At 39.1% G+C, this 18065-nt stretch overlaps 1 long non-coding RNA gene across 1 annotated transcript; it reads right to left on the bottom strand.

The window, feature by feature from the left end:
- Nucleotides 1-12757: 12757 nt before the first annotated feature.
- LOC130154456 (uncharacterized) lies at nucleotides 12758-17980 on the bottom strand. Its single transcript, XR_008823745.1, has 2 exons — nucleotides 17388-17980; nucleotides 12758-13188 (listed from the first exon to the last, which is right to left on the bottom strand). It is a non-coding gene; the product is annotated as an uncharacterized LOC130154456 (long non-coding RNA).
- Nucleotides 17981-18065: the final 85 nt, after the last annotated feature.

Genomic DNA, 18065 nt, shown 5'->3' with positions numbered 1-18065 from the left:
GCTGAAAAAAATCAGCTGGCTTATTTTAGAAATTATTTAACCGGCAGTTACTACACTTGGCCTTTTATCTGTTCCACAGCATAAACTCTGACAGTCTAACACACTCTCTCTTTCTCTCACTGCTGGCCAGTTCAAAGTGCATTTTCCAGCGACTATGTAATTCTGCTTTGGACTGATGTCATGGCTGCCACTCCAGCGGACCCATTAAAAATATAAAACATACACATCTAGAACTTAAGCTGTTATCCAAACCAAAAGCATGTGAGTGCAGAAGGAAGCTATGCCACCTTATAAATGAGTTTTGTTGTACAGCATCTGTTTCACTTAGAAATGCTGCAGATTCCAAACCACTAAAAGTACACACAGTTTAAGAGCATTTAAACTCTAGAAAAAAAAATATTGTGCAGCATTACAAGAATACCTGCTTCCCCCTGGCAGACTTTCTCTGATTGCAACTGTAGCCATAAACATATAATAAATTGATGCACCTATAATACTTAGCAAAAGCACTATTCTACTGGCATTATCTCATGCAATTCTATTTTAATTCACTGTAACGCAACGTTAAAGAGCAACAAGGCTGCTGCTTCAAAAAAGCTTAATTAAGGCATCAAACTATGACTGAAATACAGAAGTCAGTGTTCCTTCAAAATGGAATCTCTTAGGGAATGCTGCATGAAAGGGGAAGAAGGATTAAAAGCTTTAAGAAACTTGATGATGCTGGTCAGAAGACAAGTTGCCAAAAATCCATTTTCATGCACAGAACACTCATTTCTCAGCACATGCATATTTGAGAAGAGACAGTCAGAAATAACTCATAGGCATGTTTTGACAGATGCTTAATGAATATGCCTTCTTTCCTCCTGACTTAAAAAAACATGCCATAAACATGAGGCTCTGCATTTTGTCATAGCAAGGCCAGGTAACAAATACAGAAGAGCTTTAGTTCAGATTTACGAATCAGAAGATCAGTAGAATTTCTGAAAATGAGGATGGCATATGTGGTACTAAAACTGTCAGCAAGAAGCAATTGTTAAGAGTTCTAGAAAAAAAATGACCATTTATTAAGGTTATTTCTGTCAGTGATCTCACCTAAATATACACAAGCCTACACAACTGTGCTTTGAACTCAGGGTGATGTTAGCTAATTAACGTAGCTGTAATAGTGGAAAAGTCAGCAGGGTTAACCGTTTATCTAGTTTTCCTCAGAATGTAGAGCACACCAGCTCAAGCAAAAGCAAGTGACAGGCTAAAGAACAATACATCATCCACTACTGACCCACAGAGGCGTTAACAGATGCTGATGAAGAACTACAAATTCTCAAGCCTGACAATGAAAAGCTTGAGAATTTGAAAATGCATCGGCAGTTCATCATTTCTGAACTGTTCCTGGTTAGGTAGTGGCTAGTAACGATGAAAATCATGACAAGAAAACAAAAGCCAAAAATTTACATTTTCATAAGGAAACATTTCATGTCTCATTAGCTAACATGATACCTGGGACGCCTAGACATGGAGAGCTAACAGGTCAGAACAGACTGCCAACACAGCTTTAAGGCAGATAGTTTATCAAATATATTGATTAAGGGGTTGCAATGAGCAATCAAAAGGAATAGAGATCTTGAAAAAGCTAGGTATCAATTCATCTTTGGTTTTGTTAACACAATTTTTAAGTATTTACGGCTGCCTTGTATCATATACACAAACCAACTCATCTGTAAGTCAACTTTCCGACAAAAGGGTTTACAAAAGAGGTTCAAAACATACCAGTACTAGTTCACCTAGGAGTAGAAGCTTGCCATATACTTTTCTTTCCCATCCATCTCAAACATGTTAGGCAAAAATAATAGTCAAGACAGTAGCAAAAATTTTTCTTTCACTACAGCCACCTACAAAAACAATCTCATTTAAACTACTGTAACGATGTACACACCAGCGTAGTCTGGAGATAACCTAGGCAGCAGAAGTGAAGGTACCAGCAAGCACATGTGATTTGCTACCTCTGGTTCTGTCTATCTTTGGGGAGAGATGGAGTAGTATAATACTATCTTAGATTTACCTTCTTTGGAGCATCTCCTTGTGATGCCAACTATATACTTCACACACCTCAATGATAGTCAAGAAAAGAAGACAGTAACCTGATTACTCCAGGGGTCAACAAAGTCCCACTTAAAGAACAGCATCATTCTCTACTGCAAGTTTTGGTGTCGGACGGGGACAGACACAGCTGACAAGTCCTCACTGTTACGTGGCACTGGTATCCATAAGGGAACAGGGAAAGCTTCAGAGAGACACAGAGAACTTTAAAATTTAGAGCTAACTTTTCTGAGTTATTGTCAGTAAGTGAATTAAACTGAGAACATTCCAATGCCATAATGCAAACTACGTAACATGCTACGTCATTTTCCTTCAGCCTCCAATCTCCTTTTGCTCCATCCTCTTTACTATATGAAGAAAAGAGATAGTCACTAAAGCATTCTTTTAGATACTTAGGGTCAGAGTATTTCCTTTTCCTTGCTTTGGTCACTTCCTGGAGAAAAACCACACCAATGTACAAATCCTGTGACCTGACACAGGCACAACATGCACAAACCAAAGTGATCTAATTAAACTTCGATAGCAACACATTTCAAAGCAAGGATATCCAAAAACTGTGATGACTACATTTACACTATAGATTATTTTTGTCATCCTAAAACTGTAAGGACTTCTTTTTCTTTTTTCAAAAAAAAAAAAAAAAAAGGAACTCTTGCACAGCAATTCTTAACTTACCAAATGTAAAAATATCATTGTGAATTTTCTTCTGGGTTTTGGGATAGGTTGCTTTGTTTTGGCATGTATAATTTAACTGCTACAGTTCAGATGGCATGGTGTCTTGGAGTTTAAAAAGTTTATTGATTAGCCTTCAATAATTAACCTTATTTCTGCATATTCTGAAAAAAAATATCTGTAAAGAATCAATAAACCAAACAAGAGCAAACTTCAGTTGACTGATGAAGAAGTTTACTACCTGGCTGACCCATGCCAGTGGCTAACAGAGCATGACACTGGCTGATAACACCACCTGACTCTTCCAGTTGTCTCTGTCAAATACTGCTGGAAGACTTTGTCTCATTTACAAATTGAATAGCTTTCTTTTTATTTTAGTAATTTTAGTGATTTTAGTAAATTAGGTGAAAAAACACCTCTAAAGCAGGAATTCTGTGTAACTCTTCAGGCACAGTTTGAGCTGAAATTATCATGTGTATCACATGACAAATTCTATCCTTAATGCTATTAACAAGGGAATATCCAGTATTTTGTGCAATAGAAAGGAGTGCTGACAGACACTTTTAGAAGAGTGCCAAATAACAAAAATGAGGGAAGATTTGGCCATCACTCATGTTTATTCTGCCTTTCCACTCCTGACAAATGTTCCCGTTACCTCTTCTCCAGAGCAGCAGTAGACCTTCCAGGACTTCCAGCCACAAAGAATAAAGTGAAGTTCCTGCTGCACTGTTATTTCTATTGAAGGGGGTATGTGCTGACCAGGTATATTAGAGAGAGTGACGGTACGACAAACACCTTACAGATTGCAAAGTTGGGCATTATATGTCATGTATAACAACATGGATAGACACTGGAGAGAACCCAGGCAGCACATGGATCTTTGTTATCTTTGTTAACTTACTAGTGGTTATTAAAAAACAGACCTTGGAACACAAACCTGGACCCTTCTGGTCCCATTAGTCAAAGGCACAAACACAGACAAGAGCCAAGAGAGTGCAGATTTTTTTAGATGCTAAGCTCAAATGATCAGATAGATGACTGGGTTTCAGTATTCTTTTTTTAGGCCAGTACTAGCTATGTTTGCAAGAAATGACAACAAAAAAAACCAGAAAACTGAAAAGAATCTGCTGTGGAGTCAAGGAGATATATTTCATCAGCACATTCAGCTTCTCTCAACTACCTCATGGGAGCTTCAAAAGACAGAAAAATAGCTTGTAGTTAGAAGGAAGGTTTTCAATATGAAAATATTAAGCCCTTATGAACACTGAAAATGTTGTTCAAAAAGAATAAGAGAATGTGTGTTTATTTTACTAAAAACAAACAAGAATGAAGAAACAAAAATTATTTTTAATCTCACTTTTAAAAACACAATGATGGACCGATTGTCCTGTGACCAACACTGGCCAGCAGCAAGTGTTAGGAGATAATCACATGTGTAGGTCAAACCTATACTGATATTTTCCCAGTGTCTAGTCATCTGAGATAGCTGGTGTCTGTAGGTGACTTTGTCACCCAACCTACATATAGCGTGACTGAAAATAAGAGGCATGCACAGTTATATCTTGTAGTCAGTATTTTATTTTGAGAACTTTGAACCAAGAAGAATTTAAATATTAGCTAAATTTATCATTCCTAAAGGCCAAATAAGACACATCTATTTTCATTTATTTGGGGTAAGTGTCTCTGGAATACAAAACAAAGCTATTCTTAGAAGCATCTAATGCGTAAGCATCCTTTTTTAAATGCCACATTTTCTGAAAGCAGCATAGAGGATTAAGAGAAAGTAATCCCACTACTGCCCAAAGCCAGATGGAAGCAAGAATGCAAAATATTTGTGTTAAGAGCATTGTGCTGGAAAATCCCAAACCTCTCTACAAAAAGTAAGATGTTTGGTGCTCATACATGGAGTCTGTGAACTGCAGGTTATCTAAATAGTTTAGTGAAGAGAGCAGTGCAACATGAAAAAAAAGCAACGTCATGAGGATGGCTGTGCAGTATACTGTGCTGCTCCTCATGAAACTTCCACGCTTTCTCTTCTGCATGTGTGCTTGAAAGTAGATCCCATAAAACTGCCCTTACAACTGAACTAGTCCAAAGTTTGCAATGAACAAGTTACTTTTGTTTTCAATTTGCCTCCTGAATCTACTTATTCTGGCATTACTATTGTTATTCTGCAAGTGTAAATCCAATTTAGAGGATTTGTTATTCCCACCCCCACCTTTTACGGTGCCACCTCTAGTATCAGCCCCAGCTGTACATCACAATTTACCTTGCTAACTGCTGTGAAGTCAGAAGAGCTACTTGGGGGGATTGACAATACTTCTGAGAATCAAATCCCTACACCAAAGTAGAACACAAAAGAGCCAAATATTAACATTCATATCTCCATTTTATCTTAAATTTTAAAGCCTGGTTCTCAGAATAGATGGATCGTGTATTTCCCAGTGAAGTCAGGTGCTTTTGAACAAACTCCGAACTGAAAAGTGTCATGTGATATATGGCTTTACGTTAAGTGCTTGAAAGATGCTGGCTTTTCCCTGTTCAATACAGGAAGTTATTCTGTAGGTGTCTGGATTATGCAAAATAAGCAGAAGTCTTTTTTTCCTAAAAATATTCTAATTTTTACATAGATTTCCAAATAAGACCTCAGAAAAAAATACACAACAACCCAATTTCCCTGCTGCTGTTACAGCCACTAATACACATACCTATTTCATGGTACAGCTAAAACATCGGGACACCTCCTTGAGCAGGAATACAAGTTTTCTCTTTTTCCTACTAAAAGCCAATATATTATTTTGATTAATAACATGTCACAGATTTGCTTGGCTGGTCTAACAACATGATGGAATGCTTTTTCCGCTATAACTAGAAAAAAAATTATTCCTATTCCAGCAGATGAATGACGACTTTGCTTTCCTCTAAAGAATTGGCTTTGAAATGGGTTTAGGCAGCACCTTAAAAATAACCAGGGCTGGATACTTCTTTTTACTCTAGGAGGGTCAGTTCTACTAGACATCACTGTAAGTAAACACTGGAAACAGAATCAAGCTTTGAGATGCTCAAAATAACTAAAACTAAAATATTAAAGACTAGTTTATACGGCCAAGTAATCTATATGTAGAATACCTGTAAACTACAAGTTTCACCACTCAGAGAAGGTGGGATATTCAGTGGCTGATGTAGGTAAGAAATACCTTTACAGAATACATTAACCGCTGTAGCTCTGGGCTCCCAATGTATGTTCATGTCAAAATTTTACCTGCAAGTTAAACATAGTAGTCTGATGTTTCTTTTTTCAACCCACAACAGTTCATTATCATTCACATAAGAACAAAAGAAACACAACAGGTGCACTGCTAGAGAACTACTAACTACTAAATGCCACTCTTGTTAATAGCTACTATATCTCTTTCACCTCAGGAGGACTTAGTCTTTTTCCTACGCGGAGTAATCTGTACCTAGAAGGAGCTAGGTTAGTTAGGATGAGATACAGGCTTTGTCCTTCTCCTGCCTAAGCACCATACACTTTAAAGTTTGAATCTTTTGGTATTTATAACTCAGTACAGAACAAGTGATACGCTTCAAGCAAAATGCCTTGTCTTGGAGAAGTAATCTTTCCAAGTCTCAGCTGTGCTCCTAAAGGCTGAATGGAAACACATGCAATTCAGTCTTCTCCATAGGTTTTGGCTGGTGCTTCAGATTTTCAGGTATTTCTACTTCTCTCAAAATTAAATCCATAGTCTCAAGACTCTTGACTACACAGTGTCTGTAGACTCCCCTCAAATTTGCTAAAATTGATAACACTAGTGTGTGGAGAGGACTAAAAGGAATTAATTCAGGTTTTATAGAAGACTGTCTTGAAGACCTCTTGCTTGAGCACTTAATAATTATTTTTATCTCCTTTAAAAAATTTGATGTCACATTCTGGAAAGTGAATCCTGTGTTTGCCAGGGGACAGGCTTAAAAGAAAGGTTCCGCCTTTAGGCAAAGGGCAGGTTATTCCAAACACTCTCCTTACTTATTATGGCAAGGTGTCCTGGAACTAAAGAGCATGGCTGGAAATGAGTTGAAGGATACCTATTTTCAGTGAAAGGGAGGTAGAAGACAAAGTAGTTCATTCAAAATAAAATGTCACTATTTTACTTAATAGCTGAGTATGAGTCATTAGGCTCCAGCCACTCCTCTCTTCTATGCCAAAGCACTTCTATGCCACTTCCAGAGTGGGGGGAGGATGACTTAGGAGGTGACTTCATGTCAGCTCATTCAATCAGGGCTGTCTCCTGATTCCAAAAACAGATGCTAGCACAAAGAAAGTAGAGGAATGGATTTTGAAACCATGTAAACAGATAAAGGTGAACTGATAAACAACAGGGAACAGGATGATATGATTCAGGTTCCCTAATATATATCACAGGTGTACTCTTCTGAAAGCCCAAACACGGGGGGATGTCCTTCAGCACCTGCTATGGTGACTATTTACTGAGCAGCTATCAGTATCTACACAGTGTATATTTAAACATATATCCTATTGCTGTACACAAATTATAACTTCCTCACCCTCTCGTTCTGACAGCTAATTCATTAAACACCAGTGTGTAACATAAGGTGTTCAACAGTTAGCTCAGTGGAAAAAATGATCAAATTGTTCCTCTGCCTCCTTCTCCCTCAGCCCGCTGCCAGAACACTGGGCAGCTGCCAAGGGGGAGTGTACAGCAGTCACACGAGTTGATCATATTCTATGTAATGATCACAGGAGACTGTCTGAAGGAAAGATGTGGGTGAGGAGAAACAAGGCTGCATGCTCTTGACAGTTGCTGAGCATCCCTCTAGCATCCATCCCACCGAGGTTCCCTTCTCTAGCAACCCCATACCTTTAACAGCTTGAACAGGAACCAGTATTTCTAAGGCCAACCAAGACAAAAAGAAGCCAAAAGCTGCACAGAAGTTAACTTCTACTTCCTTTCTCTCTTCATTCATTTTTCAGCATTTCATATTATTCCTCCTACCCAAAGAAGGTCCAGCACCTTCCTTCCCTCCTCCTGCATCCCTCATTTAGGCTTTTAACAAATTTAGACCACAGAAAACTTTTATTTTGATTTTTCTTCTTCTTTTGATTTTTTTTTGTGCCTTTGCAAACGAGAAAACATTGTTGCCAAGCTTTGGGCAAACAGGTCTTCTCCATCATTGTTACGCTAGTTACCTGAGAGAATAAGCCTTACCAACATCATGCCTACTCTCAGTTTAAGTTTCTTTAACCCATTTTGAACTAAATGTATGCATTGAAATGGAATAACTTGAGAGGGAAACATTACTTCAGGAAACGCAAGTATTACCACCTCTTCCCCAGACACATCCAAGGATCAGTTAGCTCTCCTAGCTACAGCTGTGCACAGCTGTTCATCAGTCACCTCATGAGCCACCACTCCCAGCTCCTATAGACAACCACCATTTCGCCAGACTGTTCTCATATGCCTGTACCAACAATAATTGCTTCTGTCTATGTGATAGAAATACGTGTTATTTAACTTTAGCCTTTTAAATATCCATAATATTCTCTATCTGTAACCTGTCCTTCTCCTAATTAATCATGACACCAGTTCTGCTATCTGCAAACTTTGGTAATATGGGCTACAGGCGTTATTAAACAACCTGTCTCTGCCTCCTCTTTCCAGATCTATCTGCTGCAAGAGAATGCTCCTGTTCAGACACTGGCATCGTGACTTCCCCAGCTCTGGGGCTGTTTGTAAGTACAGCCACATACATCAAGCAGGCTTCAGCATTTATGGAAGTTGCTCTCAAAGAATAAAAGGGCCTCAGTATCACATATAAAATCACACAGAAATATTTCTGTTAAGAAAGATGCACCACGACACAGTAACATTAGTCCCAGACAAAAACAAGCCAAATCAATTCTTGATAAAATTCTCACTTAATACAACAAGTTTCACATGAAATAATTTAAACTGAGTAACAAAAATGCTTATCATGTGCCACTTTTACATCAGAATTGAAGATACAATTATCAAGTTCGCTTAGCTTGATCTTCAGTTTAAAATGTTTCGCTTGCTTAGTAGCCCACTTGTTTATGTAAACTCTGAATTATAAAGCCATTTTATAGATAAAATACAACTGCATTCTTTTTCCACTGCATAATTCCAAATCAAAACATGTCCAGCACTTCCATTTCTAATGGAATGACCTAATGAAAGCATCTGAAAACTGATGATTTTTTTTTCATCATCAGAGAAAAAGGGCTGGTATCATCCCAGTCTGCGTGACACTGCCAGCGTCGAGGTCCTTTCCTAAAAAGGCTTATTACCAAGTTCTCCCTCGAGTAATTTCACTTTACTCTATGTAAGTTGCATCATCCACAGAAAATGTAGAAATAAACCTCTGTAAATCTCCTTCTGTTCTCCTACGCAGAGTGAACAGTACCTACATCTTAAGTAATTTGGCCATTTTGATGGAACTGCAGCGTGGTTGCATGTGATTGTGATTATTCAGTGCAAACTGAAAAGCTAGATGTCCCTATGCCATACTGTACTAACACTGCTGGTGAAAAACCCTTGGGAAGGATGCAAAGACCCTGACAAAGAGGCCTGTCTTTGCTGCCAGGATCATGTTCATTTTGTTATCTGTGAAAGATTAGGCTGGAAGCTTCCACTGTTTAATTTAAAAAGTTCTCTTTTTTCAGACTATATGTAACTTTATGGCAAATGAAGTGGAAGACAACAGTGAAAAATGGGAACTGATTTCACCCGTACAGCACAGGCAGCTGGCACTATAGTATCTCTTTTACTATCTCCATGGATTCTCAAAACTCTGGGCTAGAAAAAAGTCAGTAATTCAGTTTCATGCCCTTCCAGTCCTTTGTACTTCTGTCAGTCCTCCACCCCAAGTACAAACTGCTTCTTGTTGTGCCGATGACATTCCATAAATATCTTTTTTGTACCTTGATCTTAGACTTCTCGCATCCTTTCACAGGGGACACAAAAGGAAAGACATTCCTCATTGTTAAGCCTCACAAGTTCCAACCCAGGGCCTGCCTTTTCAGGCTGTAATTATAGTTTACAACATTCAGCTTTGAACACTGTCTTTCCCGAAAGCCTCACCTTTTTGCCCCAAATGTTCTGTTGTTCTGTTCTGGATCTTCTAACAATTCCTGGTGCGCTTAATGAGCCAGAAAGCTGTAACATCACACTGAGATCTGTTCCCTCACCTATCATATGCTCTGTTCACCTATTGCCTTTTCAGTGTTGTCAAAAGAAAAGGTGATATTTCTACCTTCACACTATCTTGCTTTGCTGTGTGAACTCCCTCCTTATTTTTTATACATTCCTGCTTGTGCTGCTGGAAAACTCAGCTGTCCTCTAGGTTTCAAAATCACAGTGAGACAAACAACTGATCTATTCAACAAAACTTTTTCCTCTTGTCCTTGAGGAGGTTCCTTTTCATCCATCTGTACCTAACATTAACCTAACATGCCTCTTAGGAATCTAGCATAAATTATTAATTCTTTTTGAAGGAAATGCTTGATAGAAACCAAAAGCTATTTTTCAGCTTGAAGTTTTGAAGCAAAATTATTATTACATATGCATCCACAAATAAGAAAGGAAAATAAAGCTTTACTGACTTTTTTTCCCCCAAAGATTATTCCATTTTAGTTTCAGGTGACTTGTGTTTTCAACATTTGGACATCCTAGGTCAAAGCAGGCTCTGTACTGGAAGCCTGAGTAATCCAAAGTGTGACAAAGTATAAACTGTATTAATTTTCTTTAGACTTCCAAGGCAGCAAACAGCCTAGCTTGCAATTGAAGTAGGTAGTATATTTCAGAGAAAAATAGTTTTCGTTGCTTTCAGTCCATATGAGACAGAGAGGTTTGTTACAGAACTTTGATATTTATTCCATTTTATTTTGGCTTATGTTTCAGTTTCTTCCACACACCTATAAATTAAACACTACTCCTCCTGCACACACCCATAACAGACTTAGAACCACAACATGGGGGACAAAAGGGTGAGAAATCACTCTTCTGATATCAACACATCAATGCCCAAAAAGGAGAACAAGAAGGAAAATTGCTCAACTCACCAGTCCATGCCAGATACCTGCCTACCAAACACAACTGGCAAGGTCTGCTAGTGTGATGGAAACAAAAATGCTTCCTGTTACAACATTGTAAGAGTGACACTCAGAAATTACTTTTCATCAGTAAACATTCAATCAGCTTCAAGTAACAGAAAATAGGAAGAACCTGCTGCACTGTCCATAGAAATGTTTTAGCATTACAGTTCTTTGCTTGTGGGGTCTTAGCAATAAATAGCAGCATCCAAGTAAAAATAAGCTGTACAAAATTTCACTCAAACCATTTAATATGGTATTCTCTTACACCATTTGCCTTTTGGGTTTTTTTTTTATCTAAATTGAAAACTCATAATCCAGAAAGTTAACAGTTCCTTCCGTGGGCCTGAAGCACACTCATTCAAACAAAATGCAGATGTAAGCAAATTTCAGCATTTGCCATAAGGCCGACTGAAGCCTGGCTTTCTAGATTTGTACAGGAAACCTTTGTTGTATTTGGCAGCCACTCTTTTGTGGAGCTCTCAGGATTTTTTTATTTTTTTTTTGTCTACAGACATAATTGCTCAATAGAGGAAGAAAATTTAGCCACAAAAAGTCAGTTGCAAATACCTTTGCTATTTTACTTTGACAACCTAGATTATTTTGGATATTTCAAAAGCTACACATCCTCTAGGGCAAGATTATTTAACACTGCAAACTAACTTTGGTCCTGCTTCTCTGATCTGATACTTAAAAGCACAGATTCCACAGAAGTCATCATGTGGCTAACAAACAATACAGTTTATAAAGAAACCGAGTACTTATCAAACTCTCTGCCTTGCCAGCCAAGTACTTTAGTTCCTCCTATACCATCATGTAAGAGACTAAACATTTCTGACTCCTTTTTCTCCTCCACACAGAGCACTGCATTAACAACAAACCTAGTCTCTGGGGGAAGGGAGGGCCTCAAATAGCTCAACAGCTAGTCTGCTGGCTGACCAAAGAGAAGATTTTAATGGTTCTGGCAGGAGCTCTGTCTGGCCTTTCACAGCCAGTAACCGTGAGTTCTCCTAAATGATGACAGCTGCAAGTCTTAGGGAAGAGTGGAGGCAAAATATTGTATTTGACGTTTGTGGATAAATCTTATTTAATCATCTTTGAAATAGGAAAGACCTGCATATGTCAATATAACTGATAATTAAAGGACATTAGCTACCTAGACATCTACTAAGGCTGCAAAACAGCAGGACAAACTATCCACTAGTTTGTGCAATGTGTTGGGGCATTTTTCTTCAGAAACAGAGGCAACTGCTAGGGAGTGTCAGCTTCTTTTCTTCTGATAATGCTCAGGAAACTACTCAAATTTTGAAATTTGGAAGAAAATAATTTGGATATGAAAGCAGGCAAGGTTGTAGCAGTAGCACAGTAAAGACAAAGGGCTTCAGACAAAAACACATTTCACACAGTTTTATTGCAGTTTACAAGCAGAATAGCAGTGAAGACAATGCAAAGCCTATTACGGATCCTGAAGTGAAACTACACAGAATAGACCACAAGAATTTAGATTAATTACCTTCAAAGAGGGTGGAAAAAAATTAATAAGGTCAAGCTGAAGTCTGCCATGGAAACCGTAACAGCTTGAGGATGTATTAATTTACCAAGAGCAAGGCATGACTTAAATACATAGTCAAGACAGGAGAATGTATTGAAATGAAAGAGAAAAAGAAACAGAACCAGCACAAATAAGCAAAATATCCCAATTAAACAATTTGGAGGGAAAGGATCTAGAGGAACAGGTATCTCAGGAAGTTTCTCTCTCTCAGGAGTAACACGTATGCAAAAACCAGGTAAATCAAATTAACATTAATTTTACTACAACGTCCAAAGAATTTTAATTGGCATAAACTCACACAGATGTCCTCCAACAGTACAACCTGAGGTGTTTATTCGTAAAAGTGAAACATTTTAGTCCAACAGAAAGAGAGCAAAACTAGATGAAGTATCATTTGGAACAGTAGGCTGGCTTAAGTGTTCATGAACACCAAGGTACCCCAAATAAATGTTTTCATTCCACAGTGTGTTTTCTCTCCATTTAACTAATTATAAATTGTAACAAATACCTTATAAACTCCAACAGTTCTTTAATTCCTGAAGGTAGGTTTCTTTTACAGTGTTTGCTCCAGATGGACCAGATGTATGGTTTTTAGCAACTTAGGTACTTTCTGCAGGAATACATTTCTAGCCTGTCATGAAATAAGTCCAGAAGTTTATCCAAATATTCCTCTTGGGATCCTTCAATAAGACCTGCCATCATCTGTGTCATTTGAAGACAGCAAGGATGTTGCTACTCCTGCCTGCAAAAATATGGCACTACCGTTAGTTCATTGGACCAGTACTTTCCTTCTAAGTCACAAAATCAGCTGGAGTTCATTACTATGAACTTTTTACTCTGTCAGTGCCCTGCAAATACACCGCGTGTATCAGGAGCACACTGTGCCAATATAGCATGCAGCCTCCAGAAAAAATATGTGCCACTAAAAGCTACAAAGCATTAGCAACAATCGCTAAAGGCAACAAACATAAACACAATCTTCGCTCCACCACCTACCAAGTTCTAGTAAACTGGGAAAGGGTGTGTAAAGTATGTAATGGATCGATATGTGCATACCATTTTATAAGATCCTTTAGTTATAATTACTGCCTATGAATTCAGATTGTTGAAAGAACAGGCATAGAGTGGTACAGCTGAGCAACTGTGTCTGCGTTAGGCAGGAGAGATTTTGGAGGGTGTCATGCCTAAACAACACTGCACACATTTACCTAACCTGTTAATTGCATGTAAGCTAGGAGGTATTCTCCTGTTAATTTCTGTCAGTCCAATAGACTTCAAAATACAAAGCTATTCTGTGATGACCAACTGTTGTTCCTAGTAGCTAAAAAGCCCCAGTTTGGAATACATCATGGTATGAGGTTTTTATTTTTCTTCTGCTACTTAAAGCAGCAACATTTAATCAGAATAATAAAAACATTGTACATTAAAAGACACAACTCTGAAATAAAGAGTAAATTTGGATTCACTCTCCCCTCCAACATCCTTCTGCCAGTAGAGATGATGTTAACAACCACTTGGCAACAAAAGATTTTTCCCTGCTATGAAACTCAATACAACCGTTGAAAAAAAATCCACTCCACAGCCGCTGCAAGAGAAAAACCCAAACCTAATAGGCATCACTTGGCCCTTGGAAATAATTTGGGAAATTAGTTTTACCCCAACATCAATATACTTAAAGAGGTCTGTTGGCATCGTTTACCTCAGAGGAGACCTGTAAATAGGAAAGGGTACATACCCTTCAGCAAACATCAGCCTACGTGTGTCAGACAAATGCCAAGGCATGAAAGAAACATCAGTGCAAAATGCAGGAAGAAAGCAGAGGATACATTTCTCATGAGAAACAGGTGTGTGAGAGGGAAAAAACAGGTAAACCCTGCAAGCTTCAATATCAGAAGAGGGAAAGTGGGTCATGACCTGACCCATTGTATTACATTACTTGGGAAAGGACTCCCATCAGTTCTGAAGCATCACCCTCACTGATCTTATCTATCAATCTTTGAGGCCCCTCCCAGAGTTTTCTGCCATTAAAGATAAAAAAAAAAAAATCCTAAAGAGAGATGGTTAAGTAAATAATGAAAATACAGAAAAAAATAAGAGTCTATGCTTGCTTTCTGAATTGCTTCTGGAAAAGTAGTGCAGACGGTTAATCCAAATTAAGTAATGCAAAAAAGTACCATTTTTATTCATGGGTTCCAATTTTTTACAGTGCAACTTTTCACCAAGACACTAGAAGTTGCACCCAGACCCCAGTCTCTTTGGCCTGCCAGTCACTAAGCACGTAATCCACTGCTGGACCCTATTCTTGCTGCTTTCAACAGGAATGGGATGGGATTTAAAAAAACTGAGGGATTATCAGTAGTGGAAAAGTAACACAGGTCAGATGAACAAGAGAACAGTAAAGCTTACAATCCAGTACTTTGTGGCTGGGAACACTAGCAGCAGAACACTGTTTACACACAGTAATGCAGAGTTACAGCTTGTTTGTACCAGAGGCAAGGCCATGAACATTTGTTAGACTACACGCACAGAGTTTCTAAAGGACTGAGAGTCTCTCCATTTAATCCAGAATCTTTCTGTAAATACTGCAGTACTCTCCTTCCCTGGCTGGACAAAGCTTGGCCTCCTTTGCCAGTGGTAAGGAGGTAAAAAAAAAAACAAACCACCAACTTTCAAAGCCATTATGGAACAGGGAACAGTAGAGATTCAGCAGCTGCTTGAGGTAAATAAGCTCACGAGGCTCATTTGATCCCCACTCCTCTCAAACTGTATCTTTGCTTACTAAAAGCCACTATTTAAAGTGAACAAAACTTGAAGCAAGATCTTCATGCAAAATAATATATTCTTACAGTATGTCTGCCTTTTTATAGCACATTCTCTGCACAGACCAGTTTCAGTTCCAAAAAAAGTTAAAAATATAGGCTCTGTTTTGCTAACTAGGGTATCTTTGGGATACTCAGCATCTCTTTAGGAAGTTACAAGTTGCCTGTTTTAATTTTTGTGGAAAGGAAAAAATATCCAGCAGTAGCCAATACCTTATCAATAAAGTAATTTAAAGTAATTTAATGTCATGGCTGCTTATAACGGACTTATTTATTCAGAGCTTCTTTTTGTTACCAGAATAGCAGAGAGATGCCAGAATACAAAACCAGCATTGCACCTCTACATCTGGCTGCTAGCAATAAGCAGTTAGTAACAATTGTATTTGACTGGCACTGCCATCACAGAACTGTACAACATAACAGCTATTTTTCATTGAGCAAAAACAAGCTTTAAAATGCATATGGATTAACACTCTGGCTCCGCTCTCTCTATTGGGTCAATCTGGAAGACACTCCTGGCACTTTATTTACCAGGCGCTTGCTGGCTCAGTTGAATCCCTGACTCTTCTGTGATTGCTTTGGTATAAAGCACATACAGATGCATAAAATGCAGATGATGCACAGCTTTTAAAAACTGCCATATGGGACAACACATATACAGGACCGTAAGTAAGTCCCATATATAGGCTAGAAGACTATTCACAACCTGTGTATACAAAAGCACAGCTGTACTTGTATGTTCAGTTGGTACCTCGTCTCCACAGAATGTCCTTTCCAAGAGGAAAGGCACAATCCAGTGAAGGAAGAAGAGGTCAGGCTCATCTACACCACCACAAGGTGAGCTTCTGCTGGCCTTTTACATTATGCTTTTTTCTATTTCCATAAAAGGAAGAGATTACTAACTACTAGAAATGGCCAGACAACAAAGCCTATTCCCTTTTTTCCCATAAAAAACAATATTAAAATATCAAGAAATTCATGAAAAGGGAAGAAATTTATGTGAAATCCATGTTGGCAAATTCTAATATGAGTTTTCAGTTTTGCTTCCTTGCAAGGCTTCTCACCTTGTCATTACCTCCCTACTAGGTAACTGATATCTCCTTATCAGAAATTGTTGGTAACAAAAATTCTAACCAGCTCTACTGACAAACTAAATATGCTTCAAAAATTTGAGTACTTATCAGCCAGTATTTCCAAGATACTTAAAGAACTTATAAAATCAAACCATTATCACATGACATTATAATCAAGAACTCAGTAGTATTAAATATTCTTCTAACCTCCAAAAGAGAACACTACATTCAAAATCAAATATTTAAAATTAAACTCAAAGTATAACAAGTACTCTGTTTCACAATTTACCAGAGACCAAAGCATACACAGGGATGAAATTATTTAAAAGGCCAACTCTGGAATCACTATCAAAATTCAAATTTCCATTTATAAAGCCTGCCTCTACTCACTCTTGACATATGCTAACTTAGTCCCTCGATACAGAGATGTCTCAAAACAAAAATTCTTTGACAAAATTATTAGTCTGAGTTACATATGTCAAATAAAAAATACTAGCTGAAATAATTTTATGATGATATTTGGCACCAGGATGTTGCAGACATTCCTCTGGCACCCTCTAGTGCTCACGGTAGTCACGAATCATGGCCATGGGGACACGGTCCCATTACAAACCAGTCTTCCTCTCTAGGAAGAGACGCTTTCCCAACATGAAAAAGAAAACTACTAACGTGCAGCACTGTAGGGGCTTCTCATAACGCCATGTGTCCCTCAGTTATAACCTCTGCCCTGGTAAATTTCCTTTCGGTAAATGAGATGCTAGGTTTTGTGTACCACAGGAAGGAAAATAAGGTGATTTCCCCTCAAATATATTCCCCAAAGAGGAAATTTAACATATGAATTCACTACCTTCGCTTTAAGCACCTGCCTTCACTTTCTAAAATATTCACCAGAATGAGAGAACAACACAGCTGCTCAGCCCAACCACCGTGACTAGGCAGAAGTTGTAAATTCTGCTCTCTACTTCAGAAGGCACACACTGTTTAATTGTTAAAGTACTTGAGATTAGGAGCCAAGTTTCTGGATGCATTATGCTCTCGCACATCCTTACCTGGTTCCCTACAACCGTGATACCCCAATGTGTGCACTACTTTCCCGGCACAATCCTCACTTTATTTCAGTGGTGTAAACAGCAGCCAAAAATACACAGCTGTGCAAGAACCGTCACTATTTCTGAAGCAGAAGTGCAGGGCCCAGACAGCATAAATCATGCCTTATTGCAGACGTTCAGATTGCGCCTGACAGTTTCCCTTCAGACATAAGAACGTTATGTCCTCAGTTAACTCGGCGAACTCACAATGCGTTCCAGCCAGGGAATAACTGGCGTTTTAACAAAGCGTACCTAACTATCTCTTCTGCACAGCCTTTCTGCCTGCTTTTAGCCAGGGAATTAGGCATTTCTCCCCTCACGCTATGGTACCCGCGCGATCCCTGACGCGGCCTGAGGGCTTGCTGTCCCCTGCAGCCGCCGGGCAGCCCTTGCCGCGCCGGTGCAGCAGCCACCGCCGGGGCCCCGAGCAGATCTGTGAGCTTGGAGACTTGGGCTGAGCTCGGGAGGCGGCAGCGGCAGCCCAAGCCCGGCCCCGGCGCCGGCCCCGGGCCCCCCGCGCTCCCGGCCGCTGAGCGGAGGACGCAGCCCCGCCATTACCGGCCCTGAGACGCCGCGCGGGCGCACGAGCGGCCCGCCCTGCGCGCGCCACAGCCCAGCAGCCAACCAGCGCCGGCGCGA

This window comes from Falco biarmicus, chromosome 8 (assembly GCF_023638135.1).
Source record: "Falco biarmicus isolate bFalBia1 chromosome 8, bFalBia1.pri, whole genome shotgun sequence".
NCBI lineage: Eukaryota > Metazoa > Chordata > Aves > Falconiformes > Falconidae > Falco > Falco biarmicus.
The sequence above is the reverse complement of the archived record's forward strand: the minus strand, read 5'-3'. Positions and strand labels throughout refer to the sequence as shown.